This window comes from Triticum dicoccoides, chromosome 7B, assembly GCF_002162155.2.
Source record: "Triticum dicoccoides isolate Atlit2015 ecotype Zavitan chromosome 7B, WEW_v2.0, whole genome shotgun sequence".
NCBI lineage: Eukaryota > Viridiplantae > Streptophyta > Magnoliopsida > Poales > Poaceae > Triticum > Triticum dicoccoides.
The window spans coordinates 554,803,019-554,818,828 of record NC_041393.1 but is presented as its reverse complement, the minus strand read 5'-3'; positions in this window follow the sequence as shown (position 1 = coordinate 554,818,828).

Sequence of the window (15,810 nt, the reverse complement as noted above, 5' to 3'; positions counted from 1 at the left end):
TGTCACTGGGAAAGGTAACCGCAACATCGAACCCAAAGCTAAGCACTTCTCCCATGGCAAGTGAGCGAGTCCTGGATTAGGGGGTATCCGGACAGCCAGACTATAACCTTTTGCCGGATTGTTGGACTATGAAGATACAAGATTGAAAACTTCGTCCCGTGTCCGGATGGGACTTTCCTTGGCGTAGAAGGCAAGCTTGGCAATACGGATATGTAGATCTCCTTCCTTGTAACCGACTCTGTGTAACCCTAGCCCCCTCCGGTGTCTATATAGACCGGAGGGTTTAGTCCGTAGGAGGGAACAACAATCATACCATAGGCTAGCTTCTAGGGTTTAGCCTCTCTGATCTCGTGGTAGATCTACTCATGTACTACCCATATCATCAATATTAATCAAGCAGGAGTAGGGTTTTACCTCCATCAAGAGGGCCCGAACCTGGGTAAAAACATCATGTCCCTTGTCTCCTGTTACCATCCGCCAAGACGCACAGTTCAGGACCCCCTACCCGAGATTCGCCGGTTTTGACACCGACATTGGTGCTTTCATTGAGAGTTCCACTGTGTCGTCGCCAGAAGGAAGGATGTCTCGTCTCGTCTTTAAAGACGGTACTACTGTTGGGGGAGGTTTGGCTGTCGGCCAAACTCTCCGGCTAGGCGGTTTCATCATGACCGCCTGTTCGGCCGCCGCGCCGACGATGACTTCTCGGATCATCGAAAACAGTCTCCACGTCAAATCGGCACTCGCCGAACAGATGGATCCAATGGAGCTCGCTTCCCTAAACTTGCTCTTGGATCGCATCGTCGCCCTGGGAGTGGCTACGGACTATGATCGGATTGGGCTTAAACCCGATCAAAGGGAGATTAACTCTCCGCCGGTCACCCATCATATTGCAGTGGTGGAGTAACAATGCGGCCACCTCTCCTCCATTTTGAGGACCAACTATGTCCGGATTCCTGAGCTCTCTGAGCCGGATACCCTTTCGCGGGAGGACAACATCCAATCCCTGAACTTAGAGTCAGGCAGCGGGCCAGGATTATCGGGCAACACCCCGGAACCAGAATTTCCAAAATTGGAAACTCCTCGGCCACTGGATTCCAGATCGGGTAAGGGTTCGGATTCAATTCCACCCACCCACCCAAGCATAAGCGATCTTTCCCACATCAGGCAAGATCCCCAGGAAACAGTACATCACTATTGGGCCAGATTCCTCCTTGCGATGAACAAGGTTAAGGACTGTCACGAAGAAGACGCAATCTTATTTTTCTGCAATAATTGCATGGACAAGGGAATCCTTAACGCCATTAATCGCCGTGAGATATCACGCTTCGCTGACTTGGCATCCATAGTACGAAAGTAATATGCGATGGAAAGTGCCTGGAAAACAGAAACAAACTTTTGGGATAATCCGGCCCTAAACACGAACCCAGTCCGAAATAAAAGGGTGCACTATCAAAAGACACCCGGGTCAACTACCAAAAAGCAAAAACCCTCTATAAGTCATGGAACCGTACTGGAGGGATGGCTCAATGGACCCTATAAAATTCACAGTACAAAGGGCGCCATACCAACACATAGCCTTAGAGCATGTTGGATACTCCGGCAGGTAGCCAAAAGTGGCGAGGATCTCCTAATTCGAGAAACCACAGAGCGCCATCCCAGAAATAACAGTACGGTATTAACAGTCTTCGAGACCTTCGCATCAAATAATAGGCGAAAGCGAACACTCCGCAGCCTTGCCAAAATCTACCACGTGGCAACAATAAACCCATGGAGTGACACGGCTATTACTTTCAATGCCAGTGACGAACCTAAATTCCGAACAGCCTGAGCACCAGCCGCTTTGGTCCTTAGTCCAATTATGGACGGCTTTCGACTCGCCAAGGTACTCATGGACGGCGGCAGCGAATTAAACCTCATCTATGAGGAAACCCTTCAAAAAATGGAAATAGACTGGAACCGCATCAAGCGAAGCAGCACAACCTTTAGAGGAATAATCCCTAGTTGGGAAGCGCGCTGTACAGGCAAAATCACACTAGATGTGGTGTTTAGCACGCCGGAGAATTACAGGTCCGAAGAGATTAAGTTCCAAGTGGCCCCGTTCAGTAGCAGTTACCACGCCCTTTTAGGGCGGCAAGCATTCACAATCTTACAAGCCATACCCTATTACGGGTACATGAAGCTCAAAATGCCCAGGCCCAACAAAATTATCACGCTTGCTAGTGATCCGGCCACAGCACTCTACGCCGAAAACAAGACAACCGCACTGGACCTCGAGGCATTATCCGAAGCCCTAGCGGCTAAGGAACTGACTGCGCTGCGCTCCACGCTGAACAGGGACGATGTGATACTCGATAAGAGATCCAAGTCCACCTCCTTTAAACCGGTGGATGAAATAGACAAATTCCAAGTCCATCCAACGGACCCTACAAAAACAGCTTCCATCGGGGCACAATTAAACCCTGACTTACATGCCACACTACGAGAGTTCCTACGCGAGAACTGGGACATTTTTGCCTGGCACCCTTCAGACATGCCAGGAATCCCACGTAAGCTGGCCGAGCACAGCCTCAATATTCTAAAGGGATTCAAGCCAGTCAAGCAGGCTCTTCGACGTTTCTCTGAACCTAAGAGACAAGCCATGGGGGAGGAACTAGCCAGGTTATTGGAGGCCGGATTCATTAGAGAAATAAAACATTCGGACTGGCTAGCAAACCTGGTGATGGTACCAAAGAAGGACAAATCCTGGCGCCTGTGCGTCGATTTTAAGGACCTCAACAAGGCTTGCCCAAAGGATCCCTTCGCCCTCTCCCGCATCGATCAAATTATCGAAGCTACCACAGGACATGATTCATTGTGTTTCCTCGACGCATACTCCGGCTACCACCAAATTAAGATGGCGGAGCCCGACCAAGCTGCAACGGCATTCATCACACCATACAGCCCCTTCTGCTTCAACACAATGCCCTTTGGGCTGAAAAACGCCAGCGCAACATATCGGCGCATGATTCAGACATGTCTGGCAAACCAGATCGGCAAAACAGTGGAGGCATACGTAGATGTCGTGGTCGTCAAAACCAAACATGTCGAATCTCTAGTAGACGACTTGAGGCCCACATTCTATAACCTCTGAATGTATGACATCAAGCTCAACCTGGAAAAATGCGTTTTCGGTGTGCCATCCGGAAAGCTCTTGGGCTTCATTGTATCCGGCAGAGGAATTGAAGCAAATCCAGCCAAAATCCGAGCTCTGTCACAATTGGATATCACAATGGACCTCAAACAAATCCAGAAATTAACTGGTTGCGTGGCGGCTCTAAGCCGCTTTATCTCCCGCCTAGGAGAAAAGGCATTACCCCTTTATCGCCTCCTTCGGCACACCGAACACTTTGAGTGGACGGATGCCGCCACATCCGGATTGGAAGAAATAAAAGCCATATTGGCAACCAACCCAGTCCTGGCCGCGCCAAACATTCACTACAAGAAATATGTCAACAAGTGACCTTCTATCAGTGACCCTAGAAGAAATGGTCATAGATCTATGACCATTTCAGACCAATTGGTCAAAAGCTGTTCGGGGGGCTCCAAACCCTAAACCATTGCAACCATTTTGGTCAGAAAGGTCGTAATTTCCTTACATGGAATGGTCATAAAGCAAACAGCGCTAGTCCGCTGCCTTATTTCTAGTTGTTAACGACCAATATAGATGGTCATAGCCTTGTAATTGTGGTGGGTTGCTATGACTAGGTGCCACCTCATCAGTTTTGCCTATGTGTCATGTCCATGTGGCAGTTTTTGCCCTAGGTTGTGAAGCAACCTATATTTCTGTCATTCCCAAAATTCCCAAAAAAATCTCATAAATTCTTTGGGTCATATCTTCATCAAATATGTAAAAATCTTCCTTTCCTTGTTAAAAAATAATTCAAAAATATTTATTTTCCTATTCTGTTCAGAACAACAGTTTGTGAAGGAAGTACCACTTTGGCATGTCCAAATAGTATCCATTTTCTACAGTGCTTTCCTATGCCCAAATAACCATCCTCCACCATCCTATGCCAGCTCAATACATTCATTATTTTGAGCCCAGCTTCAACATTCGTATTTATGTCCAGTGTGGTAGTTTGCAAAGCAAGTACCACCTAGGATCCTCCTTTTGAGCTGAAAATTTGTGAAGATGGTCTTCTTAGTAACTAATCATCCTCAGCCAAAACTCACGCCCATTAGCCATGTACATTTCCCGTATGTCACACCCTAGCTAGTCATGCATTAGAGTGTTGCATCATGTTTATTCTTTCATCAGAAACTTGAAATGGGGATGACAGAACCCCCAGTCCCCTCTGAAACCAACTAGGGTTACTAAAGTAATTTTTCAATGAACCTGAAATGCCCTTCTAAAATGCCCATCATTTTTGTCTTGGTTCAGAACCTCTGCCAAAAATGGTGCACATTTTCCTAGGCCATCCTAGGGTTTTTGAATTAAATCATAAATATTTGAATTTGGGCATTTAAAATAATATAAAATATTTAAATGCTCAAATATCTCCAAACTAAAATGTTTCATGTTGGAAATAATCCAACTATGGGCCAGGAATAGTTTGGTGATTTTTGAACTTGCCTAGGTATTTTATTAAATTCAACAAAGTTGCAGATATATTAAATAAAAACAGAAACAGAAAAAAAAGGGAAAAACTTCCCTGTGCGGCCCAGCCAGCTGGCCGGCCCAGCAAGCCAGCCCAGCCCACCACCGCCGTCGTCCTCCTGGCGCCAGTCGGCCAGGCGTGTGGCCGGCGCGCGCGCACGGCCGGAGCGCCACGCCACCAGCCCGTCTGCCTGCCTCCCCCGCCAGCGCGACGCCGCGGCGCTTCTTCTCGGTGCCGCCCCGATCCCCTGGCCTTATCCCTCTCTCTCTCCCGTGCTGCTCTCTCCCTCTCTCTCTCACGGCCGAACACCACCGTCGCCGCCGTTCGCCATAGCCGCCGTCTCCGACCACCCCTCGCTCCCCCGACTAGCTCAGGAGCTCCGCCTCGACTCCCTCTTCCTCCCCACCGCTCCACAGCTCCCCGGAAGCCCTGCATCGCTGCCACGTCGCCGTTCCCCTCTTCGGGCTCCGACCACCGTCGCCGTCGATTCGCCGTCTCCAGCGCGTCCCCGAGCCCGCTAACCACCTCTGCAGCCCCGCGGTGAGCCCCCGGATCGTTTCCCCCTTCTCCCCTGGTCCCTCCCGACCTCTAGGCCCTAGCCCCACTTTGGCCGAGAGCTCCATGCCGCCGGCGATGTCGCCGTCGTGGCCACGGTCGCCGTAGCACCCAACCGAGCACACCATCGTGCTCCACACCTCACTAGGAGCACGTAGCACGCACTAACGCCTCCCCAAGCCCCCTGCAACGTCGATTCCGACCGCACCCGAACTCCGGCAGCCGCAGCCGAGCTCGCCGCCGTCAACTCCGGCCACCCCGAGCCCAACCACCACCACCAATAGTCGCGGCTCAACCTCAGCAACACGTAGATGCCTTCCGCCGTCCATTTGGTTGCCGGAATGGCAAAAAGCACTTTCGCCGCCGTCTCGGGCCTCGCCGGCGTCATGTCGCCGGTGGGGTTTGATTTGTCCGACCTGGGGTTTGACCCCGAGGGTCACTGACGCGTGGGCCCTGTCGGTCAGATGGTTAGATTAGCGCTAACCACTGTTAGTTAACCCCTGACACTGACCAGTGGGCCCCAGCGCCACTAATTAGTAATTAGAATTAATTTAACCCTGTTTAACCCCCCTGTCACTGACGTGTGGGCCCCACACGTCAGGTTTGACTCCAGCCAGCCGCAGTTGACCACTGACGTCATGCTGACGTCATGCTGGCGCAATAACTATAATTTCTGGATTTAATTTAAATCAGGAAATTCCAGAATATTAATTAAACTTCAAAAATTCATAACTTTTTTTCTGTAATTCCAAATTGGACAAATTATATATGAAAAATGATCAGAAAAATCCAATCTATCCATCTGTACTATTTTCATGCATGATCAAACAAGTTAAATTGATGTTTTAACCAGAACAAGGAAAAGCACTTTAAAAGGCCATATTTGAATTTGAAATTTGAATCCTTGATTCAAATTTGTTCAAACCCTTCTGGTTTTAGTTGCATTAGCCCAATACACTCATTTTGCCATGTCTCATGCATGCATCATATTGTTGCATACTGTTTGGTAATGTTTGTGTATCGGTGCTCTCTGCGGCAGGTTCTGTCTCCGAGGAATACCGTGATTACCCTAACGAAGAACCGTATCAGTGCATCGAACCATCAGGCAAGCAACCAACCATTTGATCATATCGATACAATCCCATGTTCTCGCTCCTGCTCTCTTTTACTGCATTAAGACAACGCGATTCAAACTGCTGTGTGCTACGGTAGTTGAACCCATTTCCTCTGCATGACCTGTCATTGCCACAGTAACTAGATGAAACTCACTAGCATGTGTAGGAGTTGATTGAGCCATATGTATGTGTTGTTCCTACCTTGCTATGCCTGCTATGCTTAGAGTCGTGTCAGGTCTGGTTCATCGGGGTGATGGGCTAGAGTGAAATGATTATGTCGGTAATGAGAGTGGTGTGGTGAACACGATTTGGTAAAGGTATCGATGAGAGGCCATGTAGGAGTACATGGTGGGTTGTTTCATTGAAGCCGACCTTAAGCACTGAGATCTGTATGCGTGATTTAAGATACAGCTACTACCATGCATTGGGCCCTGAAATATGACCCCGCTCGACTTCTTATTCATCCTAGCTCTCTGTCCAGGAGTTGCAAGTAGTTTCTGGTGTTTGTAGCCTACTGGAGGCCGTGGACAGCGCTGACCGTAGGGGTGGGCTGTGATGCGGTAGGTACGTGGCCGGGTGTACCGAATACCCGTTAGGTATCTCGGGAACCCTGTTCACATCGTTCGGGGCCGTATGGGAAACCTCGGCCGGACTCCCTGCGGATGGAACCTGAATAGGCGATAAACCTGGACTAGAGGCTTAAGTGTTTAGGTAGGTCGTGGTCTACACCCACGTCGGCTTTCGCTTGAAGTCTGCCGAGCACATGTCGTGTGCAGACGCTAAGTGGTGGAAACATGTATGAAGAAGTACACCCCTGCAGGGTTATCATAATCTATTTGAATAGCCGCGTCCGCGGTAAAGGACTACTTGGTTGCATATACAGTTCATAGACAAGTAAATGGAAACTGTTAAAAGCCTCAAGATAAGTGTGAGTGCCGAGGATGGCTCTTCCGTAGGAAGACGGAGGTGGATCCTCGGTAGTGTATTGAATTGGTGAGTAGTGGACTCGTGTGCGCAAAACCATTTCAAGTTGGAGTATCGTAGGATAGCCTAGCCAAGAGTCAAAGCTGGCTTGCTGCAATAACTCCACCAACCCTTCTTGATACTATGCATGTATGTAGGATCTGATGTAAGTCTTGCTGAGTACCTTTGTACTCATGTTGCTATAATCTACATTTTTACAGAAGACGCTGCAACCCCTTCTGATGGGTTCTATGTAGACGTTGACATCAACGAGTAGGCTAAAGACCCAGGTGGTGACCCTGAGCTTGTGAAGGACCTTGTAGTATAGCCAGGCTTCCCAAGCCTCTTTTATTTTACTAGTTGTCTGTACTCAGACAAGCTACTTCCGCTGCTGGTTTGTATGACTGTATGACTTGTATGTGGGGTCGTGAGACCCGTACCTTTGTGTATGTTATGTATGGCTCACTGAGCCTTAAATAAAGTACTTGTGTCATAGAGTCATGTTGTGATGCTTCGTTGTATTTGCACATATCGAGCATATTGTGTGTATGATTGAAATGCTTGGTATGTGTGGGATCTGACTATCTAGTTGTTTATCTTTAGTAGCCTCTCTTACCGGGAAATGTCTCCTAGTGTTGCCGCTGAGCCATGGTAGCTTGCTACTGCTCTGGAACACTTAGGCTGGCCGGCATGTGTCCTTCTTCGTTCCTGTGTCTGTCCCTTCGGGGAAATGTCACGCTTTGAGTACCGGAGTCCCGTTAGCCCGCTACAGCCCGGTTTACCGGAGTCCTGCTAGCCCAGTGCTACAGCCCGGACCCACTTGCTGATGACCGACACGTTCGAAGCTGGGTCATGGATGCCTGTCCCTGTAAGTCTGTGCCACTTTGGGTTTACGACTAGTCATGTCAGCCCGGGCTCTTTATCATATGGATGCTAGCGACACTATCATATACGTGAGCCAAAAGGCGCAAACGGTCCCTGGAAAAGGTAAGAAGGTAAGACGACACCCGTGGGGATACCGTGCGTGAGGCCGCAAAGTGATATGAGGTGTTACCAGCTAGATCGATGTGACATCGAGTCGGGGTCCTGACAGCGTTGGCATCAGAGCCGGACTGCCTGTAGGTTCTCCAAGCCAAACTGGTCGATGTTGAGTCTAGAAATTCTTTAGTTATATGTAGGGGAATTGTTTGTGGGTTGGAACGTAAGGCTCTTTTTACTCCTTATACCTTATGACTTTCTGATCTGAGTCAGTCCATTCTTCCACCGGGGGTTAAGGAATTAGGATCTGTTCTCTCTATCAGGATCACGAGTTACTAATCAGTAGTACCTTATAAGTTTGATGGTTACCAGCCTAGTTCAGTTCTACTACCACATTATGTTGCCAGAATGGTTTCAGAACTTTGATATGGTGATGTTGAGTGTGTACGAAATCCTTTGTCAAATGTCTCAAATCCTTTTTGAGCATTTACAGCTTTTATGCTGCCGAAATTTTGCTAGAAATTCTAATGCCTTTGCATTATGATTGTGTTTTCAGATGGCCACTCGCGACCTCAATCAAGTGGTTCGCCTGACTCGATGCCTAGATGTACCCGGCCATACTGCTAAGTTGGTCAGGGTAATGACTGAGGCTGGATACCGCTGGTATCCTGAGTACACGGTCGAAGAGCAATTCCGAGATTTTAATCAGAGCCAGTATCTCTGCACTGTCAGGATATTTCCATCTTATCCTGGATCCACCGAGCCTCTTCACTGCTCTTATGGACTCGGGGTTACTATTGAGATGGCTGTGCAGGACGCCGCCTACTCTATGATGACCATTATGCGAGTCAGATCTGGTATATTTCGGGACTCTGATTTCCGGTATATGCCAGGATCACTTCCGGGAGCACAGGGGTATCTCCAGGCTATCTATGCTGACCCCACTCAGGAGGATTCACGGACTCGCACCACTGCTGAGATGCTCGAGGATAAGGACCGTGAAAATCGGGCCTTAAGGCTAGAGCTCTTCAACACCCGTGCTGACCACTGGGCCACTTTGACTCGGTTCGCACCGGCGGTGCAAGCTGGATATTCAGATATGCGCGATCTCTATCCTTTGAGATCTGCTCTGCCAGACGTGATGGTTTGGCGTGATGTAGGAGGCATCACCCCACCTCGCGGTCCTCGCAGGCCACCGTTTGTTGGTCCAAGGCCTCATCCTAGCCCCTATGGTCCACAAGCTCCGCGAGACCGTCTGTTTCCAGATGATCATGTTGAGCTTCCAGGCTATGGAGGTGACTTCTACGAGGACTACTACGGATCGGTCTGAGTTAGTGGTAGTATCACTAGTTCGCACTAGCTGTGTCGTCTATCGTCCCGCGTGACTCGTGGGATATGACCTAGTTTGTACTCCTTCCGGAGGTGTAGAAAAATAATGTATAGGAGCTTGGAATGCCTCCGATGAGATGTAATCCTCCTTTCACCGTAATAGTACCTTGTTTGGTCTTGTACTAAACTCTGTATGGTGTGTATGACGATGGAATAAAAGAAGCAGTTCTGTTTTTACCATGTCATACGGATGATCATCTTGCATTTCGAGTTATTCCTTGCATTTTTATCCTATGTCGGAATTTTATCATCCTGACTAAATCATTGTCTTGTTTACCTAGGATGGTCAACACGCGCGCCAACCCTGCTTCTCAAGAGCAGGCCGAAGGCAGTGAAGCCAGGGATGCAAATCTGCCTCATCCTCCTTCACTAGCCGAGGTTATGATGGAAGCTGAGAGAAACAAGCGGGAGACAAACCGTTTGTTGGAGCGTATTGAACAGAATACAGCACACCATCAGAGGGCTAACGTGGTGTCACTCAGTGATTTTATCAAATTGCATCCACCCACGTTCCACCACTCCGTCGAGCCTCTCGACGCTGATGACTGGCTTCGCAGTATCTCTCACAAACTGCGTTCCGTGCTGGTAGCGGAGGCTGACAAGGTCACCTTTGCTGCATATCATCTTGAAGGCCCCGCCAGTCTATGGTGGGAGAATTATGGAGCTATGCGCCCAGCGGGCCATGTCACTACTTGGGCTGAATTCAGCGAGGCTTTCCGTGAACATCACATTCCGGAGGGTCTCATGGACCGTAAACGTGAAGAATTTTGCAGTTTCACCCAAGGCCGACTTTCTGTGGATGCCTATAGCAGGGAGTTTGGTAATCTCGCCCGATATGCAACTGAGGAAGTTTCTACTGACGCCAAGAAGCAAGCAAGGTTCCGTAAGGGCCTTAGTCCTGAGCTTCGCCGTGACCTCCGTCTGCATGAGTGCACAACTTTTCAGAAACTTGTCAACAAAGCCATCAGTGCCGAAACTGGTCAGACTGACTATGACGCAACACGCAAGCATGGCCGTGACATGGGTTCCTCATCCGGTGCTGGTCCTCAGAAGCGTCGCGTGTGGGTACCCAACACCGCCCTGCCACCCAGGTTTACACCGAGGCCATCCTTCCAGGCGCCTCGCCCCGTTCAACAGTCTGCTCCAGCCAAGCCCTATGGGGGTCCAACTAACAATGCTCCTCCACGTACCAGTTCCGTGACTTGTTTCAAGTGTGGGGAATCTGGTCACTATATGCGTGAGTGTCCCCAGACCAACCCCAACCAGTCTGCTAAAGCTGTTGGCCGTGGCAAGCCGACAGGAAAAATATTCCACGCCAAGCCGGTCACCGCTTCACGTGGCCATGTCAACTGTGTCTCTGCCGAAGAAGCTCAAGAGGATCCCAACGTCGTTCTCGGTACGCTTCTTGTTAATTGCCACCCGTCATCTGTCCTTTTCGATACAGGAGCCTCTCATTCCTTTATATCTGAAAATTATGCTCGTTTGCATAACGTTGCATTCTGTGACATGCCATCCACTATGGAAATCTCTACCCCTGGGTCTAGATGGCAGACCTCTAGGGTAAGTTATGGAAATGAGATCCAAGTCGACAGACTTGTTTTCCTTGCGTCTTTGATAGCCCTTAAATCTTCAGATATTAATATCATTCTGGGTATGGACTGGATGTCAGCTCATCATGCCCAAATTGATTGCTTCTCTAGGACTGTTCAACTCACCCATCCTTCGGGGAAGATAGTCAATGTCTTGACCCGAATAGCCAAGCGACAATTATATTCTCTTAACACCAGCCCTTTGCCAGACCTTGAGGACGTTCCGGTAGTCCGTGACTTCCCGGATGTCTTTCCAGAGGAATTGCCAGGTGTTCCACCTGACAGGGATGTTGAGTTCGTAATAGACCTCATTCCAGGAACCGTTCCGATTGCTAGAAGACCCTATAAGATGGCACCCCTAGAACTAGCCGAGCTTAAGAAACAACTCGATGAGTCCTTGAAAAAGGGTTTCATCCGACCTAGCTCATCTCCGTGGGCTTGCCCCGTCCTATTCGTCAAGAAGAAGGATGGTACGGACCGGATGGTTGTAGATTACCGACCTGTCAACTTGGTCACAATCAAGAACAAATACCCGCTTCCCAGGATCAACGACCTGTATGATCAGCTCGCTGGATCCTCAGTCTTCTCCAAGATGGATTTGAGGTTGGGCTACCATCAAATCAAAATCAGAAACGGGGACATTCCTAAAACGGCCTTTGTTACTCGTTATGGCCAATACGAGTACACCGTCATGTCCTTCGGATTAACCAACGCTCCAGCCACCTTTTCTCGGTTAATGAACTCAATCTTCATGGAGTATTTGGATAAATTCGTCGTGGTTTACCTCGATGATATACTCATCTACTCCAAGAACGAGGAAGAACATGCCGAACATCTAAGGCTAGTGTTGCGGAAACTTCGAGAGCATCGCCTTTATGCCAAATTTTCTAAATGTGAATTCTGGTTGTCAGAAGTGACCTATCTGGGTCATGTAATATCTGGTAAAGGTATTGCTGTTAACCTCGAGCGAGTTCAAGCCGTCCTTAACTGGACTCCACCCGAATCGGTCAAGCAAGTTCGGAGTTTTCTAGGCTTAGCGAGCTATTGCCGTCGCTTTGTCGAAAACTTCTCCAAAGTTGCTAAACCTTTAACTGAACTCCTCAAGAAAGATAAAAAGTTCGAATGGACTCCACAATGTGAGCACAGCTTTCAGGAACTGAAAAGACGCCTGACTTCTGCTCCCGTGCTGGTACCGCCAGACTTCTCCAAGGACTTTGTTATCTACTGCGACGCCTCACGACAAGGACTAGGTTGCATTCTCATGCAAGATCGACACGTAATTGCCTACGCTTCACGACAATTGCACCCACATGAGGAGAATTATCCTACTCATGATCTAGAGCTTGCAGCCGTAGTCTATGCACTTAAGACCTGGCGACATTACCTCCTCGGTAACCGTTGCAAAATATTCACTGATCACCAAAGTCTGAAGTACATCTTCACCCAACCGGATCTGAACCTCAGGCAAAGACGTTGGGTCGAGTTGATCACAGATTTCGACTTAGGAATAACCTACACCCCAGGGAAAGCCAACGTCATGGCTGATGCGCTAAGTCGTAAATCCTATTGTAACAATCTGATGTTACAACAAAGTCAACCGCTTCTCCATGAGGAATTTCGGAAGCTTAACCTTCACATTGTTCCTCAAGGATTTCTCTCCACCTTGGTGGCGAAACCTACTCTTACGGATCAAATCATTGCTGCCCAGAAGCGAGATAAGGGAATAGCTAAGATCAAGGAGAACATTGCTAGCGGAGGTGCTAGTTGTTTCTCCACAAATGATCATGGTGTTGTGTACTTTGAGAACCGTCTAGTGGTTCCCAAGAACCAGCATCTACGGCAGTTGATCCTTATGGAGGCTCATGAATCTCCTCTCACTATTCATCCCGGTGGTACTAAGATGTATCAGGACCTACGCCAGAGGTTCTGGTGGACTAGGATGAAGAGAGAAATTGCTCAGTATATTGCTAATTGCGACGTCTGTCGTCGTGTAAAAGCAGAGCATCAACAGCCTGCTGGCACCCTTCAACCCTTAGCTATTCCTGAATGGAAATGGGATAAAATTGGTATGGATTTCATTACCGGTTTTCCCAGGACCAAGAGAGGGAATAATGCTATTTTCGTCGTGGTCGATCGTCTTTCCAAAGTAGCCCATTTCCTACCTGTTCGAGAGAGTATAACCGCTAGTCAGCTGGCAGACTTATACATCTCCCGAATAGTGTCCCTTCATGGTGTCCCTTTGTAAATTAACTCGGATCGAGGAAGTCTTTTCACCTCTCGATTTTGGGAAAGTTTCCAAAATGCTATGGGAACCCGTCTCTCCTTTAGCACCGCTTTCCACCCTCAGTCAAGCGGTCAAGTGGAACGTGTCAACCAGATCCTAGAAGACATGCTTCGAGCCTCTGTTATCTCATTCGGAATGGATTGGGAGAAGTGCCTTCCATTTGCCGAATTCGCTTATAACAACAGCTATCAGTCTAGCTTGGGTAAAGCCCCTTTTGAAGTTCTCTATGGACGACGATGTCGAACACCCCTTAACTGGTCAGAGACCGGGGAAAGAAAATTCTTTGGCCCGGACATGATTCAGGAAGCAGAAGAACAAGTTCGTATCGTTCGTGAAAAGTTGAAAACAGCCCAATCCCGTCAAAAGAGTCAATATGACCGAAAACATAAGGCTGTGACTTTCAAGGTTGACGAGAAGGCTTATCTTCGGGTCAGCCCTCTGAAGGGAACCCATCGTTTCGGTATCAAAGGCAAATTGGATCCTCGTTACATTGGACCTTTTCGCATTCTTGCCAAACGAGGAGAAGTTGCCTACCAGTTGGAACTACCTCCGCACCTCTCCAGAGTTCACGATGTCTTCCATGTTTCTCAACTCAGGCGTTGCTTCTCGGATCCTATCCGTGGAGTGGACCACGAAACGCTTGATCTCCAAGATAATCTTACATATCGAGAGTACCCCATTCGTATCCTCGATCAGGCCGAACGTACCACTCGACGTCATAATATCAAGTTTCTCAAGGTTCAGTGGTCGCACCATTCTGAGGATGAAGCAACTTGGGAAAGGGAGGATCGTCTTCGACTCGAGTACCCCGCCTTCTTCCCGGAGGAACCCAAATCTCGGGACGAGATTCTTTTGAGTGGGGGTGAGTTGTCACACCCTAGCTAGTCATGCATTAGAGTGTTGCATCATGTTTATTCTTTCATCAGAAACTTGAAATGGGGATGACAGAACCCCCAGTCCCCTCTGAAACCAACTAGGGTTACTAAAGTAATTTTTCAATGAACCTGAAATGCCCTTCTAAAATGCCCATCATTTTTGTCTTGGTTCAGAACCTCTGCCAAAAATGGTGCACATTTTCCTAGGCCATCCTAGGGTTTTTGAATTAAATCATAAATATTTGAATTTGGGCATTTAAAATAATATAAAATATTTAAATGCTCAAATATCTCCAAACTAAAATGTTTCATGTTGGAAATAATCCAACTATGGGCCAGGAATAGTTTGGTGATTTTTGAACTTGCCTAGGTATTTTATTAAATTCAACAAAGTTGCAGATATATTAAATAAAAACAGAAACAGAAAAAAAAGGGAAAAACTTCCCTGTGCGGCCCAGCCAGCTGGCCGGCCCAGCAAGCCCGCCCAGCCCACCACCGCCGTCGTCCTCCTGGCGCCAGTCGGCCAGGCGTGTGGCCGGCGCGCGCGCACGGCCGGAGCGCCACGCCACCAGCCTGTCTGCCTGCCTCCCCCGCGAGCGCGACGCCGCGGCGCTTCTTCTCGGTGCCGCCCCGATCCCCTGGCCTTATCCCCTCTCTCTCCCGTGCTGCTCTCTCCCTCTCTCTCTCACGGCCGAACACCACCGTCGCCGCCGTTCGCCATAGCCGCCATCTCCGACCACCCCTCGCTCCCCCGACTAGCTCAGGAGCTCCGCCTCGACTCCCTCTTCCTCCCCACCGCTCCACAGCTCCCCGGAAGCCCTGCATCGCTGCCACGTCGCCGTTCCCCTCTTCGGGCTCCGACCACCGTCGCCGTCGATTCGCCGTCTCCAGCGCGTCCCCGAGCCCGCTAACCACCTCTGCAGCCCCGCGGTGAGCCCCCGGATCGTTTCCCCCTTCTCCCCTGGTCCCTCCCGACCTCTAGGCCCTAGCCCCACTTTGGCCGAGAGCTCCACGCCGCCGGCGATGTCGCCGTCGTGGCCACGGTCGCCGTAGCACCCAACCGAGCACACCATCGTGCTCCACACCTCACTAGGAGCACGTAGCACGCACTAACGCCTCCCCAAGCCCCCTGCAACGTCGATTCCGACCGCACCCGAACTCCGGCAGCCGCAGCCGAGCTCGCCGCCGTCAACTCCGGCCACCCCGAGCCCAACCACCACCACCAATAGTCGCGGCTCAACCTCAGCAACACGTAGATGCCTTCTGCCGTCCATTTGGTTGCCGGAATGGCAAAAAGCACTTTCGCCGCCGTCTCGGGCCTCGCCGGCGTCATGTCGCCGGTGGGGTTTGACTTGTCCGACCTGGGGTTTGACCCCGAGGGTCACTGACGCGTGGGCCCTGTCGGTCAGATGGTTAGATTAGTGC